Source organism: Mauremys reevesii, linkage group 16 (genome assembly GCF_016161935.1).
Source record: "Mauremys reevesii isolate NIE-2019 linkage group 16, ASM1616193v1, whole genome shotgun sequence".
In the NCBI taxonomy this organism is placed as follows: domain Eukaryota; kingdom Metazoa; phylum Chordata; order Testudines; family Geoemydidae; genus Mauremys; species Mauremys reevesii.
This window is the reverse complement of record NC_052638.1, coordinates 20,149,062-20,176,724: the sequence shown is the minus strand read 5'-3', so window position 1 is coordinate 20,176,724 and position 27,663 is coordinate 20,149,062. Positions and strand designations below refer to the sequence as shown.

Sequence of the window (27,663 nt, the reverse complement as noted above, 5' to 3'; positions counted from 1 at the left end):
AGTTTCAGGAGGAAAAAATTACATCAGAAACTTTTCATCTCCCTGACTCAATTATTGAACCACAATTTATTTCCTCCTTTTCTTCAGACAGCTTTACAAGATACAGGGAAGGAAGGATATATGGGAGTAACATTCTAGAGTGCCTCAGCACCCTTCTCTTTACATTGTCCTACTCAGATCTTCAACATTCTCTATATTTCTGAGGGCATTCTGCACCAAAAAAAAAAAATTAAAAATTCCACACACACTATTTTAAAATTCTGCAAATTGTATTTGTCAAATAAATGTGGAGGCTCCAGCATGGCATTGGGGAGCACAGGCCACTGGCTGCACAAAGTTAGGAGATCACTGTGCAGATCCCACCCCAGGACACGGAATCATCAGGTGAAGGTGGTTGGGGCTCAGCACAGGGGTGTCTGGGTGTGCGGGGATAGAGCTAGGCAGAGGGTGTCTGGGTGTGGGGGACTCAGTGGGGGGTCCAGATGCTGTGGGGGTGGGGCTCAGTGGGGGGGGGGATCCAGGTGGAGCTGGTTGGAGCTTGGTAGGGTGGGGATCTGGGTGAGGGTGGCTCATTGGGGTGATCCACGTGCAGGGGAGATTCTGAGTGTGTGTGTTGGGGTGGGGTGATGCTTGGTGGGATGGTCTGGGTATGAGAGGGTCTGGATGCACTGGGGTTGGGCAGATAGGGGAGCAGCTCCTTGTACAGTGATCCCTCCTGCTGCAGCTGAGGAGCAATGGGTGCAGGAAGCACAGGGGGAAGTTTGCAGAGCTTCCACAGCCAGGAGAAAAATCTGGGGGTGGGTCTGACAGGGCCCCAGATGCCTTGTAGGAGAAGAGGAAGTCCTGTCCTCACCAGCCCAGCTGGAACTAGCAGCTGAGCTGAGCTGAGTAGGAGCCACCAGCCGGGTCTTCCACAGTCCCGTCCCTTGCCCCACAGTGATTTACCTCTCCGCCAGCTGCCCTGGGCACGGAAACATACTGCTGGGTAGGGTCGCATGACCGCTCTTGTGACTTCCTTTTGCTTCCCCATCAGAAAGTCATTTTTCTGCAGAGAAGCAAAGAAATCTGCAGGGGATACAAATTCTGCACACATGAGTGGCACAGAATTTCCCCCAGGAGTATCTCTATTATCTTCCAACAGGCTCCCCAAATCCTCTTCTCTTTAATAGTCATGCTTTTCTCCTCAAAGCATGCAATAAAGCATTTTCAACTAGCCATCACCTTTTAATAGGCCTCTAGCCCTTTGCCTTTTTGTTTTCCTCTACTATTTGCTATGGAATACTTACTTCACTTTATTTTATGCAGTGTTATAGACATGTTGGCCCCCAGATATAAAAGAAGCAAGGTGGGTGAGGTAATATCTTTTATTGGACCGACAGCTATTGGTGAGAGAGACAAGCTTTCAAGCTTACATTTCTAAGACCTGAAGAAGAGCTCTGTGTAAGCTTGAAAGCTTGTCTCTCACCCACAGTGGACATCATGCTTAATTAACATGCTGTAGTTCACTGAAGCATACCTAAGAACATACCATAAGAATGGCCATACTGGGTCAGACCAAAGGTCCATCAGCCCAGTATCCTGTCTTTCGACAGTGACCAATGCCAGGTGTCCCAGAGGAAGTGAAACTAACAGGTAATGATCAAGTGATCTCTCTCCTGCTATCCATCTCCACCCTCTGGCTAATAGCCATTAATGGACTTAACTAGGTAAATTCATGGACGTTATCTTTTAAACCCTTTTATATTCCTAACCTTCCCAACCTCCTCTGGCAAGGAGTTCCACAGGTTGACTGTGCAATGTGTGAAGAACAACTTTTATTTGTTTTAAACCTGCTGCCTATTAATTTCATTTGGTGGCCGCTAGTTCTTATATTATGGGAACAAGTAAATAACTTTTCCTTATTCACTTTCTCCTCACCACTCATGATTTTATATACCTCTATCATATCCCTCCTTAATCTCTCTTCTTTTCCATGCTGAAAAGTCCTAGCCTCTTTAATCTCTCCTCATATGGGACCCGTTCCAAACCCCTAATCATTTTAGTTGCCCTTCTCTGAACCTTTTCTAATGCCAGTATATATTTTTTGAAATGAGGAGACCACATCTGTATGCAGTATTCAAGATGTGGGTGTACCATGGATTTATATAAGAGCAATAAGATATTCTCAGTCTTATTCTCTATCGCTTTTTGAATGATTCCTAACATCCTGTTTGCTTTTTTGACTGCCGCTGCACACTGCATGGATGTCTGCAGAGAATTATCCATGATGACGCCAAGATCTCTTGCCTGATTAGTTGTGCCTAAATTAGCCCCCGTCATATTGTATGTATAGTTGGGGTTATTTTTTCCAATGTGCATTACTTTACAGTTATCCACATTAAATTTCATTTGCCATTTTGTTGCCCAAATCAGTTAGTTTTGTGAGATCTTTTTGATGTTCTTCAGTCTGCTTTGGTCTTAACTATCTTGAGCAGTTTAGTATTGTCTGCAAACTTTGCCACCTCACTGTTTACCCCTTTCTCCAGATCATTTATGAATAAGTTGAATAGGACTGGTCCTAGGACTGACCCTTGGGGAACACCACTAGTTATCCCTCTCCATTCTGAAAATTTACCATTTATTCCTACCCTTTGTTCCCTGTCTTTTAACCAGTTCTCAATCCATGAAAGGCTCTTCCCTCTTATCCCATGACAACTTAATTTACGTATGAGCCTTTAGTGAGGGATCTTGTCAAAGGCTTTCTGGAAATCTAAGAATACTATGTCCACTGAACTCTAATAGATTAGTTCAAAGAACTCTAATAGATTAGTAAGACATGATTTCCCTTTAGAGAAACCATGTTGACTTTTGCCCAACAATTTATGTTCTTCTATGTGTCTGACAATTTTATTCTTTACTATTGTTTCAACTAATTTTGCCTGGTACTGACATTAGACTTACTGGTCTGTAATTGCCGGGATCACCTCTAGAGCCCTTTTTAAATATTGGCGTTACATTAGCTATCTTCCAGTCATTGGGTACAGAAGCCGATTTAAAGGACAGGTTGCAAACCATAGTTAATAGTTCCACAATTTCACATTTGAGTTCTTTCAGAACTCTTGGGTGACTGCCATCTGGTCCCGGTGACTTGTTACTGTTAAGTTTATCAATTAATTCCAAAACCTCCTCTAGTGACACTTCAATCTGTGAAAATTCCTCAGATTTGTCACCTACAAAGGACCGCTCAGGTTTGGGAATCTCTGTAACATCCTCACTGTGAAGACTGAAGCAAATAATTCATTTAGTTTCTCCACAATTACTTTATCATCTTTAAGTGCTCCTTTTGTATCTCGACTGTCCAAGGGCCCCACTGGTTGTTTAGCAGGCTTCCTGCTTCTGATGTACTTAAAAAAAAAAACATTTTTTTTTACCACCTTTTGAGGGTTTTGGCTAGCTGTTCTTCAAACTCCTTTTTGGCTTTTCTTAGTACATTTTTACACTTATGCTCCTTTCTATTTATCTCATTAGGATTTGACTTCCACTTTTTAAAAGATGCCTTTTTATCTCTCACTGCTTCTTTTACATGGTTGTTAAGCCACGGTGGCTCTTTTTTAGTTCTTTTACTGTGGGTTTTTTTTAATTTGGGGTATACATTTAAGTTAGGCCTCTATTATGGTGTCTTTGAAAAGTGTCCATGCAGCTTGCAGAGATTTCACTCTAGTCACTGTACCTTTTAATTTCTGTTTAACTAACCTTCTCATTTTTTGCATAGTTCTCCTTTCTGAAATTAAATGCCACAGTGTTGGGCTGTTGACGTGTTCTTCCCACCACAGGAATGTTAAATGTTATTATATTATAGTCACTATTTCCAAGCGGTCCGGTTAGCCTCCAAATATGTCCATGTGTAATGCAAGTCATTGATGTGTGACAAATTGCTCAAATTTGTAGCACCTGTTTTGTTCCATGTTGAAACACAATTGTCAGATTATAATGGTTTTTAAGTATAAAACCTGTTTCTAAGGATTTTCTCTCCCTGTGCAAAACAACTCATCCAATTATCCAATCTTTAAAAGGCTGCATCCCTGGTACAGATTGTAAATCAGGCTATTTTGATTTGCACAGGGTTTATACTTAAATAACAATATATATAAATTGTGGCACAACCCACAACAAAACCCGGCCCCCCAAAACTAGAATATTTTGACACTTAAGTGGAGGGATGGAGGGGACTCTGTTAAAGCTGCTCAACACATATACACCACTGTCCACCTGCCACAATTAATGCAAAGCCTATATCCTACAATTATACAACGTCCACCATAAACATCACCTTTCTCCTTCCCCATGTAGTTAATCCTTCCCTGCTGCACCTCTGCAGCTGTGCTGGGGTCCAGAGACTCCCACTTGTTCTGGTTGTTTCAGCTCTGGGCCCCCAGCCTGCTCTTCCTTCCAAGATGCAGAGTAAAGCCTGGAAGGAGAGCTGTCCTGAACCCAACAGATGATTTCGGGTAGGGGAGGGGTAAGAAGGAAAGAGACTGATTAATTTAAAAAATAAAAAAGGGAAAAGGGAGGAGTGAGCAGAGCTCGATCTTTCTGTTCGTTCCTTTGCCAATCCCTGTGGTGAGAAAGGCATCTGTTCCATTCAGTTCTCTTCCTTTTCATTCCTCTTCTGAAATTTCTTGTTGGCTCCTGGGCAGCTCCCCCCGCCAGGTCTCTCTCTGCTTCTTGGAGGGGCGGGAAGGGAGGAGGGGACAGAGCTGCAGCCTGGTAGTCCCTGTCCTGTTGAACCCTCCTGAGAATGCAGTGCTGCAAGATGGGAGGCTGAACCACTCCAATGGAGGATGTGCTGCACAATGCAGTCTGAGAGGACTGTGTGCAGGTTAGAAAACTGGCTAAGAGCAAGATATAAATAAGAGCTATGGATAAACTGCTCAGGGTGTCCAGGGTCGGCTCTGTTTTTTTTGCTGCCCCAAGCACAGCAGTCATGCGGATTAGGCAGCGCGCCTGTGGCCGGTCCGCTGGTCACTCGGATTCGGCGGCATGCCTGCGGGAGGTCCACTGGTCCCGCGCCATTGCCGCCGAATTGCTGCCGAAGCCGCGGGACCGGTCGACCTCCTGCAGGCGTGCCACCGAAAGCCCCCTGCCTGCCACCCTAACAGCGACCGGCAGGCCGCCCTCCCCCGTGTCTTGCCGCCCCAGGCATGCACTTGCTGCGCTGGTGCCTGGAGCTGCCCTTGAGTGTAGCAAGGGGTTATTTTAGTATCTCAGATATCAGTTCTAGGTTGTCTACTGTTAACAATTAAATGTGGCAAATAGATAAAATAATAGATCCCAGTAGCACCCTCCACTAATTTAAACTTCAGTGTCTCTGCTGTCTACATATGGTGCATAGTGATGATGGAAGAGCAGATTGAAAGCAAGGCATCTAAATTTACAGATACTGACACTGGAGATTCTCCCAAAGGAGTTATAATGCAACAGGATTAAAAAAGATTCAGATGCACTTAAGTGGCCGGTAAGTTGCAAATGCAGCTCATTTAAGATAAATGTAAACGTGAAATAATATGGGAGGAAGGAACTAAGCTAGGAAATATGTGCTGTTTGGGACACTCATCCAACACACTGATCACAAAAGGTATTTGCGGGTTACTACAGAAATAGAAAATCATTAAAACTATCAACCTAGTGTACAGACTATACTTGTTAGACCGAGTTTAGAATTCAGTGTGCTATGCTGGTCACAGTCTCATAGAAAGGATGTTACTGATTTAGCAAAGATGCCATTCACAGAAATAAAAATGGTACCAGGACTGGAGAATCTAAGTTCTAAGGATAGGTTTTTGAAGTTTTTTATTCTCACTAAAAAGAGGAGACTTGAAGGATCAAGTAATAATAAAAAGGGGAAAGTTCAGCATGAAATCAAGTTTAAAAAAAGTGACTTACTGGTAGACAAGCCATCTTCTATGTTATTCTCAGATATACTACATCCAGTATCTGTACTACTGGGAGATACATTATGTCAGTTTGACCACTCAGCTCAGCAGCATCATTTATAGAAGTACCAGTTTCCCCACAATGTTTCAAAACTAGGAGATAGCGTAATGAACAGTAACTAGAGAACATAATCTAAAAATTGATAAATTAGTATTAAATGGAATTTCTGGCAGAACAATAAACATGGAATAAATTGTTAGGGAAGATGATTAAAAAGAATACAAAAGACAACTAGATTTCTTCACTGGAAAAGTGAAAAAGCAGTAAACTAGGATTTCGGCAGATACACTAAAAATGGGCTAGCACTCTGGGCTTTGCCTTTTGCTGACCTAATATTCCTTATACTTTTATGAATCTTAGATAAGAATGACTCCAGTACCAGAAAGAGACTGGATGGAGAAGCAGGGGGCAGATTTAGGGCTTATCCATGCTAGAAAGTTTTGTTGCTTTAATTATACCAGTATAGTTTAAAGGTGTCGGGGAGGGAAGAGGACTAGCATATACGCAGAGAGACAACTGGGGTGAAGTGATATATTTTATTGGACCAACTTCTGTTGGTGAGGAGACAAGTTTCTGAACTATACAGAGCTCTTCCTCGGGCCTGGGTATTGTGGATGACGTTATACTGGTATAGCTTATTCCAGTTCACGAAATGGAATGGGCCATGCCAGTATAATGCATTTTTAAACTGGTGTAACTGGGTTTTTAACCAATATTTTGCCGGTTCTGTGAAAATTGCTGTTCATTCTTTTCTCGGTTTGAGAAAATGTTGAAACTTAAAATTTTTTTTGCAGTTGACGCATCATGTCCGAATGCATCAGTCATGTCCTATTATATAACGTAATGAGACTGACATGATCCAACATTGCATGACAGAACCGACCAGTCGGCTGTGAAATTTCAAAGAATGGTTTTCTCAAAACTGCAGTGACATGAAACATTGTTTTTAAGGGGGAAAAAAAGAGGCTGCTTTGAAAAGCAAAGAAAAGCTATCATATACATAACAAACAAATCGACACCTCGGTTATGTAAATAGAGCAACTCCTATATCAGAAGTCTTGTATAATTCCTTCCTCTCAAACTAGTTGGCGTTACATGTATTTTTAATCATATTTAAAGGCAGAATATGTATGAGTACAGCAGAATGACAATAGTGTCCACTTTCATCAAAGATTTAAGGCTTGATTATGAGCTAATTTACATTTGTGTTACATTGTTGTAACTCTATTAACTTCAGTGATTTTACCAAAGTGTAAGGATTCTTGATAAGGACCCTAGGGCCAAATTTTTTTGGAGGAGGAGTAGGAGACCCAAGCCCTGCACATCTAGATTAATATGTGGAATTATAGGGATTATAGGTCTGGAACTGGTATGAAGACATAGAAATACTCATTTCACATGAAATTGTAGTATGCATGTATATAGACTTACCTGCATGTGCAAATACCAGTGGTTCTCAACTTGCAGCCCAATCAGGCAACAGTTGCGGCCTACATGACATCATTAGGGTCACACAGGTAGTATTGGATGTGACCCACAATGGTAAATAGGTTTAGAACCACTGCTATATACATGCTCAGAGTGACTCAATATGAAAAAGGTTTCTTTGACAATATAGGGAGATTAAAATATTTGTTTTCTGATTCATTCTTTACACATCCAATGTGGCTTCTGTGTGACTGTACCTGTGGTGGTGGGGGAGTAATAATGTGAAAGTAAATTAGAATATGTAATAGTCACACAAGAAATTCATCCCACTCAGAACATAGGTGCCCATGGGCACAAAACAAACAAAAATTAAGAGCAAAGAGTTAAAAATAAATAAGGAAAAATCCACAGAAAACCAGCAAGAGTTAAAATGGAAATAAGCAATAACACACAAAAAATTAAAGTAAGAGATAGTGGCCGCTAGTTATTAGGATGAAACAATAATAAGATCGTTTTGTTTTTTAAAAAAACTTTCTGGTGGGCATGCCATTTTCTACATCACTCTCAGATATATCACCTCAAAAATCTCTGCAACTTGAATATGCATTATTATATAATTTATAGAAATATCTGTTTCCTACAGTGTTTAGATTCCCTTCCAAATCTGATCAAACTACCCATAAAGACATGTATGGGCTAATCCTTCTCCAGCAGTATATTATCCACACAAAAGGAAACCTGTGTTAGTCAAAGAGTAGACAAAAGGTTTTGGGATTGTATTTGAATGCAAAATTACAATTTACAATATTGGCAATTAGAAGACATGCAAATTTAGTGCATTTTTGGAGTTGTAATGAGAGTACTTTAAAGTGTTAATATTTTTTAATACTTTCAACTTCATGTACATAATTACAATTTTCTGATCCTGCTGTCGACACTCTTGTGCAGTATGGCTCACTGATGTGTCTCAATGTGTTTCATTCACAATAGTCTACAGAGATTAGCTGTCCTTTCATGTTTTTCTTATTCTTAACATGAACAGTAAAAACCTGTCTAACTCTTAATATCATTGCAACAAAATAATCTTTGGTCTAATTCACACAAGCTTCCATTGATGCTGATATGCTTGACATAAACATACCTTTTGTGGGGCAATGTTCTCTGAAAGCTGCTTGACCACTTATTACGGGCCCAATTTTTAATGGGTCATTTTGGTATAACACACAGATACAGTTCTACTTAGCAGGTCTGGGCAAACTGTTCTGTAAATATTCAAATCTGCTGAACCAAACATGAACCTGAACACTGCAATTTTGGATTTTACAGACGCACTGTTGTGATATCAACCCAGAAGTTCCAATGCTCCAGGAATCCATCAGCAGGGTGTGGGTTACATGAAGGTAAGCTGCATCTAGCTCAGGGGTAGGCAACCTATGGCATGCGTGAGCTGATTTTCAGTGGCACTCACACTGCCTGGGTCCTGGCCACTGGCCCGGGGGGCTCTGCTTTTTCATTTAATTTTAAATGACGCTTCTTAAACATTTTAAAAACCTTATTTACTTTACATACAACAATAGTTCAGTTATAGATTACAGACTTATAGAAAGAGACCTTCTAATAACGTTAAAATGTATTACTGGCACGCGAAACCTTAAATTAGAGTGAATAAATGAAGACTCAGCACAGCACTTCTGAAAGGCTGCCGATCCCTGATCTCACTCTTTCTCCCCATGGTTTGGCTCTTCTGGGCCTGCAGCTTCCATGTGTGCTGTCTAGCAACTGAAAACTATCAGCACAGCCCAGACTCTCTAGGGCCTGATCTATGCTACAACGTTAGGATGACATAAGTCAACTTGTTTCGACCTAGTTGTGCATGTATCTACATCTGAGTATGTCTCCTGTTGACCTAAAGACCTTATTACAGTGACACAATAAATCCACCTCCCCAAATAACACAGTGGCATGATTGACCTACTCATGTTAATGCAGCGCAAGTGCAGACACTGCATTAGCTGTGTCAACTCTAACCATGGACGGCGGTATCAAAGGCAGGGGAAGGGCTCAGCCTACCCTTAACTGCCTGTGTGGCCCCACCCACACTCCACCTCCAGGCCCCCTCCTGCTTCCTACCACAGCTCCTCTTTCCCATGTGGCCGAGCCCTGGGCCAGTGGCGTCGGAAGCGGGGGGTGGGGGTGGGCCAAGGGGCCATAACCTTTCCACTTTTTGGTGGGATGGACCCCGCCCCCTTCCTCGCCTCTTTCCCCCAGCCCCCCCCCCCACCCAGAGCTGGGTCATGGAGACCTGCGGGGGCAGCTGTGGGGAGCCTGGGTCCCTTCACCTGCCCTGGGCAGGGGGCTGCCTTTGCCTCCACCTCAGATAAGGGCCCCGCCCCCTCACACTTTTGGGAGAGTTCCAGCACCCTTGCCCCAGGCTGGCCCCAGGCTGGGGCTAGTGGGAGCTTGACTGCAACCAGGAACTCTGGGTGGCTGGAGCCCATGCTCCTGCCACCCGCCTACCCGGAGCTCTGGGGCTGCCCGCCTGCCCGCTCACCACCACTCTGGGGTGGGGTCTCACTGCCTGCCTGCCCACTGCGCTGGGGGCCACACTCAGCTGCCTGCACATCTGGCGCTCTGGGGCTGGGGAGAGGACTCTGGGCTCTGGCGGGGGAGGGGGTGGGGCCCCGGGCAGAAGGTGCAGGACGACCAGGGGCTAGCCTCCCCAAGCCCATGGTTCACCTGCCGCCCAAGACCCTAACAGTCCTTCAGCAGTTTTTCCAGAATCCCCGTCCTCACAACAATGATTACTCCAGTTACGATTCTGAAGTCCACTGCCAGGGGTCACGCAAACCAGAAGCCTGAGACCCACTTTAATGCTCCGAGAGTGTTTCTAAATTGTCTTTTCCTGATTGTCAGTCTTGACAAGCACATTCACGAGTATTTGACCATGCTACTTCTACACAGAGAGAGCTACTAGATATGCTGCTGCCTGAAGCGGGAAAGAAGTCATGGATCTCTTCAGCTTGTTCAGAGAAGACTGCACGAACACAGCTAAGGAACAGCTTAAAGAAACGTAAACACTTACATTCAGACTACACACAGGATGCTGAAACTGGGACACGACAAGGATGAGCAGCAGTGCTAGGTGAAAGCAAAGGAGCTTTGGCAGGCATACCAGAGGGCGAGGAAGGCTAAATCTGGGACCGCCCTAAAGACCTGCTGCTTCTACAACAAACTGCTTGGTGTGAATCCCAAGAGCCTTCTGCCTACAACTGTAGAATTTTCACATCAGCCTGACATGAAGACCCCTACAGCCCATAGTGAGGAAGAGGGAGGGGAGGGTTGATAGGAAAGGAATGCAAACCATCTGGCGAGCCAGGAGCTGTCTGAAACTCTGGTGGAGTCTAGTCAGGCCTACCAGGTGAGCGCAGATGAACCCACTGATGAAGGGGGAGTGAGTTTGTGTAAGTGCAGGCATATATTTGTGATCCTAGGAGCCCTTTAGTTCCAAATGGCAGATGGCTCACCATATTATAACTCGCATGAGGACTGACAGACTCACTGTCCCAAAAAGTGTCATGTAAGGCAGTGGTTCTCAACCTTTGCAGATTACTGTACCCCTTTCAGTCATCTTATCTGTCTTGCATATCCCCAAGTTTCACCTCACTTAAGAACTACTCACTTACAAAATCAGACATAAAAATACAAATGTGTCACAGCACACTATTACTGAAACATTGCTTACTTTCTTGTTTTTACCTTATAATTATAAAATAAATTATAATTATAAAATAAATCAATTGGAATATAAATATTGTACTTATATTTCAGTGTATAGTATATAAAGCAATATAAACAGTCATTGTCTGTATGAAATTTTAGTTTGTACTGACTTTGCTAGTGCTTTTTACTAGGCAAATGTTTAGATACTTGATGTGTCTCTTGGAAGACCCCTGTGCACCCCCAGGAGTATACGTGCCGCTGGTTGGGAATTAAAGTTACTCACCTTTTGCAGTAATGGAGGTTCTTCAAGATGTGTATCCCTGTGGGTGCTCCACTTTAAGTGTCGTTGCACCCCTGTGCTCATAGCCGGAGATTTATGGTAGCAGTGCCCCAGTTGGGCTGCACGTGCACAGTCCCCATCTCGCACCTGTCATGTTATTGATTTAAACTGGGACCAAATAGAACACGATTGCAACCAAAGTCCTGTAGTGGCACTTACTCTTGTATAAAGGGGATCAAATGAGGTGTCTAAGACAAGGTTATGGTTTGCCGATTATGCTGTCTATATGTGTGTATCAATTTTGTTGTTGAAGTTATGAGGTGTTCTTACACCTGGAAAAGACTATGAAAGGCTGATGTCTCATCTCCATCTTGTCTTCAATCCTGCTTCCTACCTCTGGAGGGACTTCGCTACAAACTGAAGCTCTGAACAAAGGACTGATTCATAGATTCTAGGACTGGAAGGGACCTCGAGAGGTCATCGAGTCCAGTCCCCTACCGAACCATCCCAGCTGTGGATGTACTCCAGAGACTTGATTTGAACCTGCAGTTTATTCCATCACTGCTACAAGCCTGAACTAAGAACTTTGCCATTACTGTATGTAGTTGATTCCATTTAACCAATTCTATCTCTCATCTGTATCTTTTTCCTTTTATGAATAAACCTTTAGATTTTAGATTCTAAAGGATTGGCAACAGTGTGATTTGTGGGTAAGATCTGATTTGTATATTGACCTGGGTCTGGGGCTTGGTCCTTCGGGATCAGGAGAACCCTTTTTTTTTCTTTTACTGGGGTATTGGTTTTCATAACTGTTTGTCCCCATAGCGAGTGGCACTGGTGGTGATACTGGGAAGCTGGAGTGTCTAAGGGAATTGCTTGTGTGACTTGTGGTTAGCCAGTGGGATGAAACCCAAGTCCTTTTGGTCTAGCTGGTTTGGTTTGCCTTGGAGGTGGAAAAACCCCAGCCTTGGGCTGTAACTGCCCTGTTTTAAGCAATTTATCCTGAATTGGCACTCTCAGTTGGGTCCCGCCAGAACCAGCATTTTTACAGCACCGCTTCAGGCTGTTAACCGGTGCTGTGTGACACCCCCCACCCCCATTCCTTCTCTACTGCAGAGCCCGTATTTGATAGAACTCTGAAGCAGAGGGGAGAAAGAACCTCCATTACAGCACAAGGTGAGTAAATTTCTCCTCTTCTTCGAGTGGTGTCCCTGTGGGTGCTCCACTTTAGATGACTTCAGAACAGTGCCCTCTGGTGGAAGGGTGGGGCTTCAAAGTCGTAGCAGATGAAAGCTCTGTGTGACCAAAGAGGGCATCGGAAGATGCGTGTTGTTGCAATGCATAATGTTGCATAAAAGTGTGTGGTGAGGTCCAAATTGTGGTCCTACAGATTTCCGCAATTGGAGAAATGCTATGGAAGTTGAGAGACTCCTAGTAGAATGCGTACAGATCCCTGTAAGGGGTTGTTGTTGTTCATACTGGTGATAAGAGTCTAATATTCATTTGGATAGGCATTGTTTGGAAATGGCGTGCCCTTTGGATCGTTCGGTGATGGACACAAATAATTTTGGAGACTTGCTAAAAGATTTTGTTCTATCGATATAAAAGGCGAGAGCCCTGCAGATGTCCAAGGAGTGTAGTCTGCATTGTGTACTGTCTGTATGTAGTTTTGGAAAAAATGTAGGTAAGTATATAGGTTGGTTAAGGTAAAAGGATGAAGCCATGTTAGGCAAAAACTTAGGATGGGGTCTGAGAGATACTTATCTTTAAAAAAAAAAAAGATCGTATAGGGTGGGTCTGTCATGAGAGCAGCTAGTTCTCCCACCGCCTGGCAGATGTAATCACCACTAAAAACACAACCTTCATAGAGAAGTGTAGTAACAAGCTTGTAGCTATAGGCTTGAAAGGGGGCCTGGTGAGGGCATAGAGGACTAGGTCAAGGTCCCAATGGGGGGGGGGTGGTTCTCACTTCCGGATAGGAGTTGGAGACACCCTTTAGGAAGTGTTTAGTAATGGGATGAGTGAAAATAGAGAATCCATCAACTTTGATGAAATGTCTTGATGACCAACAGGTGTACACGGATGGAACTCATAGAAAGTCTAGTTTAAGTTCTAGTAGTAGTCTAAAATAACAGGTAAGGAGGCTGACACAGGTGCCAGGTACAATCTGTTTGCGTTGGCACCATGATTCGAATATTTTTCACTTATGTCCATATGTGTGTCGGGTAGTTGCCCTACGGCTGTTTAATAATATGTTCTGAACTTCTGTGGAATGGGTCATTTCAGATCCCAAGAGCCATGTAGTAACCAGGCTTTAAGATGAAGCTTTTCGGGATGTGGATGAATGATGAGACCTGAATCCTGCAATAGATGCAAGGTACATGTGGGAACATGCGTGGGGGACAGACTGACATGTGAAGAAGGTAAGGGTACCATGTTTGTTGCATCCATGTGGGGGCTATTAGGATCACTCTGGATCCATCTTGTGTTATCCTGTGGACTACCTGGGCTAAAAGGGAGGTGGGTGGGGGGAAAAGGCCTACAGGATGGGGGAGCTCCACTTGAGGAGGAAGGCATCGCCCAGAGAGTGTTGACTGAATCCTGTTCTGGAGCAGAACTGGGGGCATTTGGCATTTTTTTTTTTGTGGTTGCAAAGAAGACTATCGTTGGGAATCCCCACATTTGGAAAATATCTCTGATGACCTGTGTGTTCGTCTCCCATTCGTGGTCTTGATAAAACTTCCTGCTCAGGGCATCTGCTGTATTGTTCTGGCAGCCAGGTAGGTATGAAGCTATAACATGGATATTGTGTTTGATGCACCATTGCCAAAGACACATGGCTTCCACACATAGGGAGTGTGACCGCACTCCCCTTTGCCTGTACATGTAGAACATAGTGGCTATATTGTCCGTGAGGATTTGTACCATTTTGTTTTGGATTAGTGGTAGGAAATGAGAACAGACATTTCTAATAGCTCGTAGTTCCAGCAGATTGATATGAAGCTGTGACTCCGCTGAAGACCAGTGGGTCTGTATGAAATATGCCTGTAGATGTGCCCCCCACCCTCAGCCTAGGAGGGATGTGTCCGTGGTGCTGGTGAGCTCTGGTGGATTCTGCAGAAATGGCACGCCCCTGCAGACATTGTCTGATTTGGTCCACCATAGCAGGGAGTCCTTGACTGCACTGGGCATGGTGAGAAGTTTGTTTATGCTGTGCCTGTGGGGAGCATAATTTGTCCATATCCAGACTTGAAGGCACTACATGTGTAGCCTTGCATGTTGGACAATGAAGAGATATGAAAATATGTGTCCTGTAGGTTGAGGGCTGAGAACCAGTCCCCCCTCTCTAATGCTGAGATTATGGTGCCTAGTGTGACCATTTTGAATCTTTGTGTTTTTACAAACTTGTCAAGCTGCCGTAGATCAAGAATAGGTCTCCAACTTCTGTTTTTTTCTGGTGAGAAAGTAGTGGGAATAGAATGCCTTCCCTCTGTACTCGATTGGTACGGGCTCTACTATTCCCAGGGATATGAGATGATTCACCTCTTCCCACAGTAGATGTTTGTGAGAGGGGTCCCTGAAGAGGGACGGGGAGGGGCGGTGGGTAGGGGGATGGAGTAACCGGTTTTGATGATTTCTAATATCCATGTGTCCATGGTGATGGACTGCCAGATGGGGTAGAATGGAAGTAGGCAATCCAAAAATTTTGCCAGTGGCAGATGGTGCCAGCATTGAGAGAGAGAGAGAGGATTCTTGAGCCCTTGACCAAGGCTTCAGGTCTAGAGGTTGATGGCAGAGAGGTAGTAGTCGAAGAAGCGGATTGCCTTCTCCTCAATGTTTTCTGTTTCCACCCCTGTTGGTCATAATACCTATTTCGTTGAGTATACGGAGAGGGTCAGAACTGTTGAGTTGGGTAATTGGTCTGAAGTCTCTTGTTCCTAGGTGCGTGGATGCCCAGAGACTGCAAGGTGGCCCTTGAGTCCTTGAGGGTATGCAATGACTCGTCCGTTTTGCCCGTGAAGAGTTTGGCGCCTTTGAACAGTAAGTCTTCTACAGTGGACTGCACTGGCTTTGGGAAACTGGATAACAATTGCTGTTGCTATGGATCTCGCTGCGGAATCAGTGGAGTCAAGGGCAGTTTGTAGTGCTGTTCCGGTGATAAGCTGGCCCTCTGTGATGAGTGCTTTGTACTGATCCTTTTTGTCGTCTGGAATAAAGTTTATAAATTCTGAGAGACTTGAGTAATTATTGTGATGGTACTTTTCCAGTAGGGCCTCATAGTTGGCAATTCTCAATTGTAAGGTCGCAGCTGAGTATGCTATGCAGCCGAATACATCGAGCCATTTCCAGTCTTTATCATATGGGGCATTTCTATAGTAGTATCGCTTACCCCATTTGTTCACTGCATTGATAACCAGTGAATTCGGCGTTAGATGTGAGAAAAGGAATTCAGTGCCCTTGGCTGGCATGTAATACTTATCAGGCCTTTTACAAGTAGGTGGAATCATTGCTGGGGTTTGCCAAAGCAACTTCATGGGGTTCATAATCACATCATTCATGGGAGGGGCAATTTTGGATGAAGTGGACATGTGTAGTATGTCCACTAGCATGTGGCGAGATTCCTGGACCTCTTCCAGAGAGATGTCTAGGGAAGTGGTCACTCTCTGGTAGAGATCCTAAAACTGTTTGAAATCGTCCACTGTAGTGGGAGGTGGAGGCATAATTATGTCATCCGGTGAGGAAGATGAAAAATGAATGTCAGCTGGTTCATCTGGATCCGAGAATTGCTCCTGTTCTTCGGCCTCTTGTTTGGAACTGGCAGAAGGTGCCTTTGATGGCAATATGGGTGGTTGAGGTGCACCAGGTGTGGGCAGAGTGGTGGGTATTCCCTGCTGTTGCGGATATGGAGCCCGTGGCTGCCAGAATAGCCATTATGGTTGGAAGGGCATTGTGGGCATCCAAGGTTGGCCACACCAGGGTTGGTTTGTAAAGTTTGCAGGGAAGACCATGCGTGGTGGGGCCTGTGTGGCAGGAATAGCCACAGAAGAAAGCTGTGGTGAGTGTCTTATGTTGTCCTCTCCATCGTCCCCCCCATTAGAGAATTGCGTTGAAAGCTGTGGAGAGCTGGGTTGGCTAAGTACCATGTGTATCATCATTGCTGAGGAGAGGAGACTGCGGTACCAATGAGATAGAGATAATTCTCTGTAACACGGGAACTGCTGTGACATAACCGGTCTCAGTACCAGTGGGATGGTGGAGCTTGGTACCATGTGCTGGAGTGGCAGCATTAGTGCTGGGATACTCAGTATCGATGGCTTGCTTGCTGTTGCCATAGCATGGGGTTTCACTTTCCCCTTAACGCCTGTGGCACAGCTTGACTGCTTAGGAGCTCTGGGTTTCTTAGTACCGTTGGTACTGGAGGGACCTGGTCTGTTGGCTGTTGATTAGGCCAGTGCAGTTGGTAGTGGAAGCATTTGGCTGCTATCGGAGCGCCTTTTCTTGGCTGACTCCAGAATTGGGGATGTAGTGCCCCGTTTCTTTGCTGCCTTCTTGGAAGGTTGTTCAGGATCTTTTTCCCTGAAAGAGGGGCCTTTTTCTGAGGCAGCAGTCAGTGATTTCTGGCCGGGAGGGGTTCATACCTCAGGCTCAGATGCCGGGCAAAGAGATTTCTCCATGAGGAAAAGCTTTAGCTGTGAATCTCTGGCCTTTCTCGTGCAGGCTTTCAAGTTGTGACTGTGTGAGCACTTTTGTGGTATAGGTCCCTCACTGAGATATCAGACACACTGAGAGTGCCCATCTGAGATGGGTATTGAAAGCCGACAGGTAGTGCAATGTTTGAAGCCTGGGGAGTCAGGCATGCACTGGGGGGGGGGGAGGGGTTGGCTGCACAGCGCCAGTTAACTGCCTGAAGTGGCATGAGACGGGGACTGCACATGTGCTGCCCAACTGGGGCACTGCTACCATAAATCTCTGGCTACGAGCGCAGGGACACAACGACCCCTAAAGTGGAGCACCCACAAGGACACCACTCGAAGAAGAACCTCTACATGTAAACTGGTGACACACTGGTCCCAAAAATCACTGCATGATGTATGTATAGATGTGTACAAAGAGTTATAGGAGTGTGCTGGAAATATGTTCTTGAACTGTGTTTGGAAGGAAGCACATAAGCCCCAGCTTGCCCTACATAAAGGAATGTCTATTTACTTGTCTGACCAGCTTGATCACCAGCAGAGGACAATGAAAATGCATTTACACATAAGGTGAACAAAGCTATCAAGCAGGGGAGAAGACTGCTTAACAATCACACCAGGGGACAGAATCTGTATTTTTTGAAATAGAGACAGTAGACTTTGGGTAATATAAGGGGGGCAAAGAGACATTTCAGTTATCCTTCACTTAGGGGATGAAAGCATACAGCACCCTTTTAGCCTATAAAAGCTGAATCTTCTTGGCCTGGAAGGCAAGAGTTGCTGGAGACTTAATGTAAGTGAGAAACCTGCTTACACAAAGATTGTAACTTGCTGAAATTAAGTTTTAGTGAATAGAAAGTGTATTTTGTTTTGTTTTTCTTCTATTCATACTTCTTAGTATCACATTAAATCTCTGTTCTAGAGAGAGAACACAGGGGCTCACAATTCTGGGTACCCCCATGCAGCATTATTCTTTCATTTTTTACATTTTCATTGCCTCATCTCCCCTTCCTCCCTCCCTCTGCTTTTCTTTCCTATATAAAAATAGAGCCCATCCCATCTGTGCATTTAGAGAAAAGATGATAATTTTTGATTCCTTGCTTTTCATTTAAAATGGTAGAAAATAAATTCAAAAAAAATTTAGAATGGCAGCATGAATTACACATTTTATGTCAAATCAGTGTCCTATGCTAGGTAGGAAAAAAAAAAGTTTGAGGCACATCCACTTTTCCATTCTTCATCTTATTGAGCTAAACATGGAGGACCATATGGAGTACTTTGTTTACCTGAATAGGGATGTCCTTTATATCCTCTTGAGAGATCTCTCTGAAACTTTCATGGAGATCCTCTGCTGAAAATTTATAGGGATGGTAGCCTTATTTCTTCCTCTGCAAGAGAAGACTTTTCGATGCCACTCTAGGATGAGTTCCACTGGCGCCAGTGCAATAGGCAGGTTGGCAGCACAACAGGCCCAGACAGCTTCAGGATGCTTTTAGCAGCTGGTTCTCTGCAGTCTGTCAGGAGTGAAATATCAGCAAAAATCACCACTACCTGTGAAAATATTAGCAATATTCACTGCAAATTCTTATACTTTTACCCAGGGAGACCACCATCTAAATCTTGCAAATTGCCACTGTCCATCCACCCGCTGGCTTGAGCTGCAGAGAGGTACTATAGCAATGTGCTCCAAAGCTAAAGTGAAATTAGCATTTCTTATTAAAGGTATTTGTGTGAATAACATAAGGGAATTTTGAGACTTATCTTTCCCTTTCCATTGTTACTATAAATCTAATGGTATAGCTGTGTGTTTCAATCAGCTGTGTCGGGCATAGTGCCCTTGAGAGGTGCCACTGCCACACCTGCCAAACATCTGACCCTGATCAAGTGGAGAAAGAAGTGAACCAGGAAGAATATGTTCAGTGAGACCCACCAGCCCTCTCTAGGTGCTGATTGAGAATACAGGGCTTGTAGGGGCCATGTCTATGACCACGGAGGACCAAGTTTGGAGAGAGCAATTGCTGCAGGAGAGGGAAATGGACTGAAAAGTGAAGTGGGAAGTGCACCAGGGCATCCTGGGTTTGCTCAGGCAACACACTCAGATATTGCAGAGCATTACCAGACACCCCAGATACAGCCTTTCTACTCTGTGGAAAGCTCCCTAGTTGCTGCCCCTTGTAATCCCCCAACATATCAAGGCAGCATAGTTCCGACTCTTATTCCTACCACTCCACATCAAGGGAAAATGAGAACCACAACTACACACATCCTGACTTGTGACAATCACAGGATTAGCCACAATGCACGATGTGTTTTGTAATGTGACTGAAACACTGTAATATGTTTAATACATAAACTAAATATTTCTTATTGACTTGAGTTTTATTGGGGTTTTAGTGCTGCAAAAATATTTTTCCCTTGTGTATTTGCACTTTAACTTTGTTTTCCTGTTTCTTTGTATGCAATAAAGTTTTATTTTTGGAAACAGTTTATTTATTAGTTTACACCAAGCATAACTGTCTCATTACATAATCTATAACAGGAGTTATATAACATATGAAATGTAACATATTTAAGCTCCATGCACACAAAAGTTCACTATTCATAAAAGCTACACCTCTACCTCGATGTAACGTGACCCAATATAACATGAATTTGGATATAACGCGGTAAAGCAGTGCTCCAGGCGGGTGGGGCTGCGCACTCCGGTGCATCAAAGCAAGTTCGATATAGCAGAGTTTCACTTATAACATGGTAAGATTTTTTGGCTCCTGAGGACAGCGTTATATCGAGTTAGAGGTGTACTAACTGTAATTTGTAACCTATCATTTCAATCAGCTTCTGTATCAAATGACTGAGGATAGCTAATGTGATGCCAAATTTTAAAAAGGGCTCCAGAGGTGACCCCGGCAATTACAGGCGAGTAAGCCTGACTTTAGTACTGGGTAAACTGGTTGAAACTTTAGTAAAGAACAAAATTGTCAGATACACAGATGAACATAATTTGTTGGGGAAGCATCAACATGGTTTTTGTAAAGGGAAATCGTGCCTCACCAATCTCCTAGAATTCTTTGAGGAGGTCAACAAGCATATGGACAACAGGGATCCAGTGGATATAGTGTACTTAGATTTTCAGAATTAACAAGGCCCTCACCAAAGACTCTTAAGCAAAATAAACTGTCATGAGATAAGAGGGAAGGTCCTCTCGTGGATTGGTAACTGGTTAAAGGATAGGACACAAAGGGTATGAATAAATGATCAGTTTTCAGAACGGAGAGAGCTAAATAGTGATGTCCCCTAGCAGGTCTGTACTGGGCCCAGTCCTATTCAATATATTCATAAATGATCTTGAAAAAGGAGTAAACAGTGAAGTGGCAAAATTTGCAGATGATACAAAACTTCTCAAGAGAGTTAAGTCCCAAGCAGACTGCAAAGACCTACAAAAGGATCTCACAAAACTGGGTGATTGGGCAACGAAATGACAGATGAAATTCAATGTTGATAAATGCAAAAGTAATGCACATTGGAAAACATAATCCCAACTTTACATATAAAATGATGGGGTCTAGAAAGAGATCTTGGAGTCATTGTGGATAGTTCTCTGAAAACATCCACTCAATGTGCAGTGGCAGTCAAAAAAGCGAACAGAATGTTGGAAATCATTCAGAAGGGGATAGATAATGAGATAGAAAAATATCATATTGCCTCTATACAAATCCACGGTACACTCACATTTTGAACAGTGCATGGAAATGTGATCACCCCATCTCAAAAAAATATATATTGGAATTGGAAAAGGTTCAGAAAAGGGCAACAGAAATGATTATGGGTATGGAATGGCTTCCATATGAGGAGAGATTAATAAGACTGTGACTTTTCAGCTTGGAAAAGAGACAACTAAGGGGGATATGATAGAGATCTATAAAATCATGACTGGTGTCAAGAAAGTAAATAAGGAAGAAAAGTAAATAAAACAAGAACTAGGGGTCACCAAATGAAATTAATAGGCAGCAGGTTTAAAACAAACAAAAGGAAGTATTTTTTCACACAACAAACAGTCAACCTGTGGAACTCTTTGCCAGAGGATGTTGTGAAGGCCAAGAATATAACAGGATTTGAAAAAGAACTAGGTAACTTCATGGAGGATAGGTCCATCAATGGCTATTAGAAGGGATGGGCAGGGATGGTGTCCCTAGCTTCTGTTTGCCAGAAGCTGAAAATGGGAGATTTGGGATGGATCACTTGATGATTACCTGTTCTGTTCATTTCCTCTGGAGCACATGGCATTGGTCAGTGCTGGAAGACTGGATACTGGGCTAGATGGACCTTTGGTCTGACCCTCTATCGCTGTTCTTATGAATTTCAATGACACATAAACTTCTAAGTGATATACATGCTTCTGAAAGTTTTACCCAGAGTCTATTAAATTTTCCTTCTTCACTGAGACAGAAGGAAGCTAAAATAGCCTTTGTGTACTAAGCTGGGGTTCTCATTGCTGAGAAGCAAAGGAAGGAATGGATTCCTGGCAGGGTCTGATAAGGCTCCTGAGAAGAGGTAGCTAATACTAATGTGACTGGTAAACTAAGGCAAAGATTAATTTTTGCCATGAATTTCAAATGCTCTGCTACCTATGGAAGAGAGCCATTGACAAAGTAGGGAATGTAATTAAATACACTGACTCAGTCCATGTGAGCATGTTTCTTGCTAGTGGCAGATTCCAGTCAGGATACAAGACTATTATTTAGTGGTAGATAACAGTGATTCCTTTAACTTATATGATGGGGGCTTGTGATAGGGTGTACCAGGCCCTTTGAGGCCTCCTGCTGGAGACTTTGCAGTTCTACTACACCCCGCCCCAGAAAAGGAGCAGTAAAGGTGGGTCCTCGAGCCTGCTTATAGAGGCTGCAGGGAAGCAGCCAATCAGAGTGCAGCAGGCTCAGTTAAAAGGAGCTGCAGGGGCTGAGCAGACCAGTTGCTGACTGGGACCAGAAGAGTAAGGAAGGACTGGAAGGCTGTTAGACTTTCCAGGTCAGGAGGCCTGGGAGAGACCCTGATCAAGCAGGGAACAGACAGAGAACCCTGAGGTAAGGGTGAAAAGTAAGGGGCTATGTAGGAAGTGGCCCAGGGATTAGCAGCAACCACGGCTGGCTGCAGCATTTTTGCCACCCCAAGCGGCGGGAGGAAAAAAGGCGGCAGGTCCTTCCTCCAAGAGGGACTGAGGTGCCACCCCTTTCCATTGGCCGCCCCAAGCACCTGCTTGCTGCGCTGGTGCCACCCAACACTGGAGAAGTGGCATAAACCCTGAGAAACGGATACGGCTTGTTCAGAGAGCAAGTGAGGGGCAGGACTTAAGTCTACAGGGAGAAAGCTCTGGGGGCAATGCTCTATACCATGGCAGAGACTTAAAGTAAGCCTAGAAGGGGCTAAGAATTGAGCCCAGAGACAGGGCTGCAGACACCAACAAGAGCACAGGGATAGGTCCCGTTGGACCTTTTACCCTGGTCCATGTTCATTCATGTGTTAGGCTATGCATGACTTAGCTGAAGGACTAAGCCACTGAAGACCCACCTGATAAGATTAAAAGCTGACAGGGGGTGCCAGGAGTAGAGTGCAGGTACACACCTGACTGACAAAGCGTTCACAAGAGGTGAGTGGCCCGTCACAGGGCTTTTGACGCTGAAATTCTCCGTTTCACTCACTGATGACTCCTGTGATCTCTGTACCATATGGCAGCCATGGGATATTAGAATAAGAAATATTAGGTGGTCCCTCCAGTTGCTAACAAATATACCACAATCCAAACGTTTGCATTGAATAAAATCAGGTACTGCACATACTGCTGGATAATGCGCAAGGTATTTACAATGGTCAAAACTGCAGCGCAGATGTGAGCGGGCTCCATGATTGCTGCGCTATGGCACCTGCACGGGTAATCCTGAAAAAAGAGTGCGAAACATAGGAGGCTTGTTCGGTTCAAGATGGCTGATAAAAGGCGGTAAATGGTTGTCTCCTGTAGCTTTCACGGAGTCAGGAAGCTCACTAGAGCAGGAGAGCAGAGTTTGCGGCGGAAGCTGTGCGGCTCAGTTCACGATGGCCGAAAAACAGCAGGGAATTGTTGCTGTCTGTAGCTTCCACGGGAGCCCAGGACCAACAACATGGAAAAAGCGGTGGAAGCTGTGAGGCTCAGTTCACGGTGGCCAAATAACGGCTGGGAATTGTTGCCTTCTGTAGCTTCCACGGGAGCCCAGGACAGACAACATGGAAAAATTAGCTAGCGATGCAAGAGCGGGAGAACAGAGTTTGCGGCGGAGGCTATGCTGCTCGGGTCACGGTAGCCAAAAAAAGGTGGGAAATGGTTAAATAAAAAAGAGTAGATAGACAAGAGGACATGCGAGGTGGATTCATAGTACCAGGAGACAGGCAGTGCACCGTACTGCACTGTCTGCTGGCAGTATGGCATCTGCCGTAGCTTTCACAGAGGGAGGAGCGAGTGATGGCACACACCAGAAACACCTGCGAGAATGTTTTTGCCCCATCATGCACTGGGAGCTTAACCCACAATTCCAATGGATGGCAGGGACTGTGGGAACTGTGGGATAGCTTCCTACAGTGCACCGCTCCGACATTCGATGCTAGCCTCGGTACTGTGGACGCACTCCACCGAATTCACGCGCTTTAGTGGAGACACACAACACCGAATGTATAAAATCACTTCTGAAAATTCAAATAGAATAAGTTCGAATTAATTTTGTACTGTAGACGTACCCTTAGTGTAGAGGTAGACGCAATAGGCAAAATATCCAAAGATAGCCTCTGATTCAAATGCTGAAATTGAAATAAGTAGCACTTATCTGTGCCAAAAAGTGCTGCTGTGGGGCTCATTGTCTCCTCATTCCCACCTCTATCTCTGTCTTGACCTTAAGAAGAAAACAGTACCTACTGTTCAAAGCATTCTTTTTGGTAAATGCTCTTTCCTTTTCATCCTGTCTTCTCCTATCAGTTTACTTAGTACTCAGTCCCTATCTCACATATACTGTACCCAGTATAAATATATGTGAGATAGGGACTCACATATATTTATAAATATATGTGAGAGCAAAGAAACTTAAAGAAAAAAGGGTCACAAGAAACACTATGCTGCAGAAATGTTTAAATGATGTGGGATTAATTCCTTAAGCATGAATAATACTCTCTCTAGACTGATTCATCATTCCTTACTTTCACTCAAATATTTTTTCATTCTTGATATAAATAATTTAAAAGCACAGACCCTATATCTGTTTTGTGTTGTAAAGAAGCAAATTTGGGTTTAAAAGGATAGATTCCTATAGTAATAAGGGATTTTTAACAACAAAGCAATAAAAGCACATTGAGAGCATGGACATAACTTAGTAATATCATGCTAATACTGGAAGACTTCAGCCACTCCATGATTTTTATATTGGTAGCAATCAGAATTTACCAGCATTTGATTGGCATGACTTTTGAAAGATGCTTTATGCATACTGGGTGTCATCCAGTAGCCACTGAAGTCAACAGAGAGACTGACTTCAGTAGGTTTTGCATCAGGCCCATTATTTATTGGGAATGCACTGGGCGAATGGAAGCTTGAATAACGTTGTTAACTATAATTTGATTCTCTTTAAATATTTTACGGCATCATAGCTTGTTTTTTTTAAAATATTACAGCTATATTTCTTCTCTCATTTTTGCAACCCACTTTTCTGAGCTGCTCATTTCAGCACTCTGCTACATAAATGAAAATACCAAAGCTCACAATCAAAATAACGTTTTAGTCTGTAAGAAAATATTTTTTTAAGATTAATTTGAGCTTTATTTTACTGCATCACTCTCATCCTTCACTTTGTAAGGTTCCTAAATCAGGATATTTATTACCAAGTAATAGCCCGCTGTTAGGAATTTTTTTTTCTCTGAGCCTAGAGCAATTCTCTGTGTACAGAGGAAAATTGGACATTTTCTGCACAACACAGAAGCTATGGATTTTATTTCTAACCCTCAAAAGAATTAAGTGAACAGCAGAGTCCCCCAGAGCTAGCATACAAATCTCCTCAAAATGCATTTGAGGGGAAAGGTACCTATCTTTAATATTAATAGGCTACAGTTTGGATCTCTGGAAGGATTTTTGCAGGCTTGTTCCCTTAAAAAATGTTTGAATCCTTCAAAATAAAGTATTATGAAAACAAAATTGTTACTAAGAAGACAGTGCATATTTCTTAATTCTTTAAAATTTAATAATTATCAATGCTCCACATCTTACTATTTTTATTATACCAAACCCCCAAGAAAAGATGTTGCATGAAATATGAGCATATAGGGTTTGAAACCCAAGGTAAGTTTTGAAAACACCAAGTAGAATATTTGGGGTCGAATGCCTTTGGCAAAACAATGGGTTCCATTAATTTTACATGTGATATGTATTAAAGGTATTTCATTATTAGTGTTTGCTTCTGAGCTCATCACAGTTCTGGACTGGTACTAAATAGCCATGGAACTTTCAAGTTTAGAAATTACTTCTTAAGCAGTACTCTCAAAAGTAATTGTTGCAAAATATAATAAGGCAGAGAAGTATTTGCTATTCTTGCATGAGGGAAAACTCCAAAATGTAGATACATCAGTATGGAAGGAGGGCAACCCTTTGTAATCTTGAGGCACCTCCTCTAAGGGTAAGAGGCACAAGTGGTTGAACTAACTACCCTATCAGTCAGTGGCATTTCTACTGAGAGTACAAACATGGTTGTCAGTGCCAGTTATGGAGGATGGTCTCTCTAGTTCCACATCATAGAACTGGACAGACCACCAAATTAATTTCATATAGGCCACCATTTTGCATATCTTGACTGAACCCTGCCCCCACCCGTGGGTAAAATGAAGCCAATCACATCCATCTTTAACTCTACCATGTATTCTTAAAGACCTCCCATCTTCATTTATATACCTTCTGTGAACCACTTCCAGCTATTCCATTGTTTCCTCACCAGAGGGGCACATGCCATGCTCAGGGAAACTCTAATATAACCTAAGCAATGGATTACCACTTTCAAACAGTACTGATATGGACTAGTGTGGAGAACACGGGAGATTTCTGCATTATTTTTATGAAAAATTCTGTTTCTCAGTTTATCTGTTTAATCTTGCGCTACTATCTGACCTCAGGGGGTTAATTTCTTTGCAGAGACACCCCTTGGGAGCAGGGAATAGGCCAGTGATGACCGAACTGTGGCTCTTTTAGCACTGAAGTGCAGTTCGCGGAGGAGCCTCCCATGTCCTGCCCTCATTCTCCATCTACCAGACTAGGGGCGGGGGGGAGCCCTGGATCTCTGCCTTACAGCGGGATAGTGGGATAGGGGTTTCTGCCCAGTAGGGAAGGGGGTCTTGGGGCTTCTGCCCAGAGTGAAGCCAGGGGGGTCTCGGAGCTTCAGCCCTGCAGGACACAACTGCCAGGACTCGGGGCTTCAGCAGGAGTGGAGCTGAAGCCCTGAGAGCCTCAGCAGGTGCCTCCTGCAGGGCTGAAGCCCTGAGCCTTAGCAGATGCGCCCTGGCTCTCAGACTTCTGAAGATTGTCGTATGCGGCTCAGAGGGTCAGTAAGTTTGGCCATCCTTGGAATAGGCAATTAATGAACTGGTGTATATGTGTCACTTAGGCTATGTCTACGCTACAAACTCGGGGTGTGATTCCTCTTCTCACATACACATACTTGCACCAGTTTCCATCAAGCTAGCATGAGCATAAATAGCAGCATAGCCACAGAATCATGGGTAATGACAGCAGAGGTACAGCTTATCCATGCTGAGTACATATTCTCCAGTTTCAGGAGGGTACATATTTGGCACAGTTAAGCTGTATCTCCACTGCCACTACCAGTGCTACTGCGGCAATGCTGCTATTTATACTCATGTAGCTTTAGACATGTGTGGGCACGGTGAATGGATTATCAAGACTCTGACATCTGAATGTCTACCTGGGTGTGATAGGGAGTCCACCCCACACAAGACCGGAAGGGGTAAATTAGGCCAGTTAACCTACAGGCTGTACCTGGAGGAAAGACAGGGAGTACTAAGGCCTAACTGGCTAATGAAGTCCAGCTAGGGGAGGAGCTGGGCCAGGTTTATAAAGCCAAGAAGCTGGCAAGTGAAAGGGGCTGCAGGTAAGTAGTCTGCAGTCACTTGCTGTGAGTAGGAAGGTGTGTTTGAGGCTGCAGAGAAATAGGTTGCAGTCATTCCCTGGAAGAAGAGAGGTGTGGTTGGGGCTACTGAGGCAGTAGCCTACAGTTACTCCCTGGGAGGAGGGAGTTTGTTTTGGCAAACCCAGAGGAGTAGGGAGAGCCAGAAGCTACAGAAGAGGCTCGGGGGAAAGCAGCAAGGTTCAGGAGGGAATAGATCTTGGCTGCTGACTAGAGGGTCCTTGGGCTGGAACCCAGAGGAGAGGGTGTGCCCGGGTTCCCCTGCCAGCCACTGAGGAAGTGGCACCATAGGGCAGTGAATGAGAAGACTTCTGAAGAAAGACTTTGATTCCCAGGAAGGGGAAACACGCATAATGACCTGGTCATAGGG

The 27,663-nt window shown here is 43.9% G+C and overlaps 2 long non-coding RNA genes across 5 annotated transcripts in view; one reads left to right on the top strand and one right to left on the bottom strand.

The window, feature by feature from the left end:
* The window catches only part of LOC120384737, a 106,651-nt gene that overhangs the window by 72,692 nt on the left and 6,296 nt on the right, over positions 1 to 27,663 (bottom strand). For both annotated transcript variants that reach the window (XR_005589071.1, XR_005589072.1), the window contains exon 3: positions 18,381 to 18,608. This is a non-coding gene — a long non-coding RNA (uncharacterized LOC120384737). The remainder of the gene's footprint in view (positions 1 to 18,380; positions 18,609 to 27,663) is intronic.
* On the top strand, positions 288 to 19,348 carry LOC120384741. 3 transcript variants are annotated; one of them, XR_005589078.1, is made up of 4 exons: positions 288 to 384; positions 5,417 to 5,494; positions 8,728 to 8,801; positions 18,696 to 18,816. It is a non-coding gene; the product is annotated as an uncharacterized LOC120384741 (long non-coding RNA). The 3 variants fall into 3 exon arrangements; XR_005589079.1 differs by lacking the exon at positions 288 to 384 and adding an exon at positions 18,912 to 19,348 and having other exon boundaries at positions 5,370 to 5,494; positions 18,696 to 18,762; XR_005589077.1 differs by lacking the exon at positions 288 to 384 and having other exon boundaries at positions 5,370 to 5,494.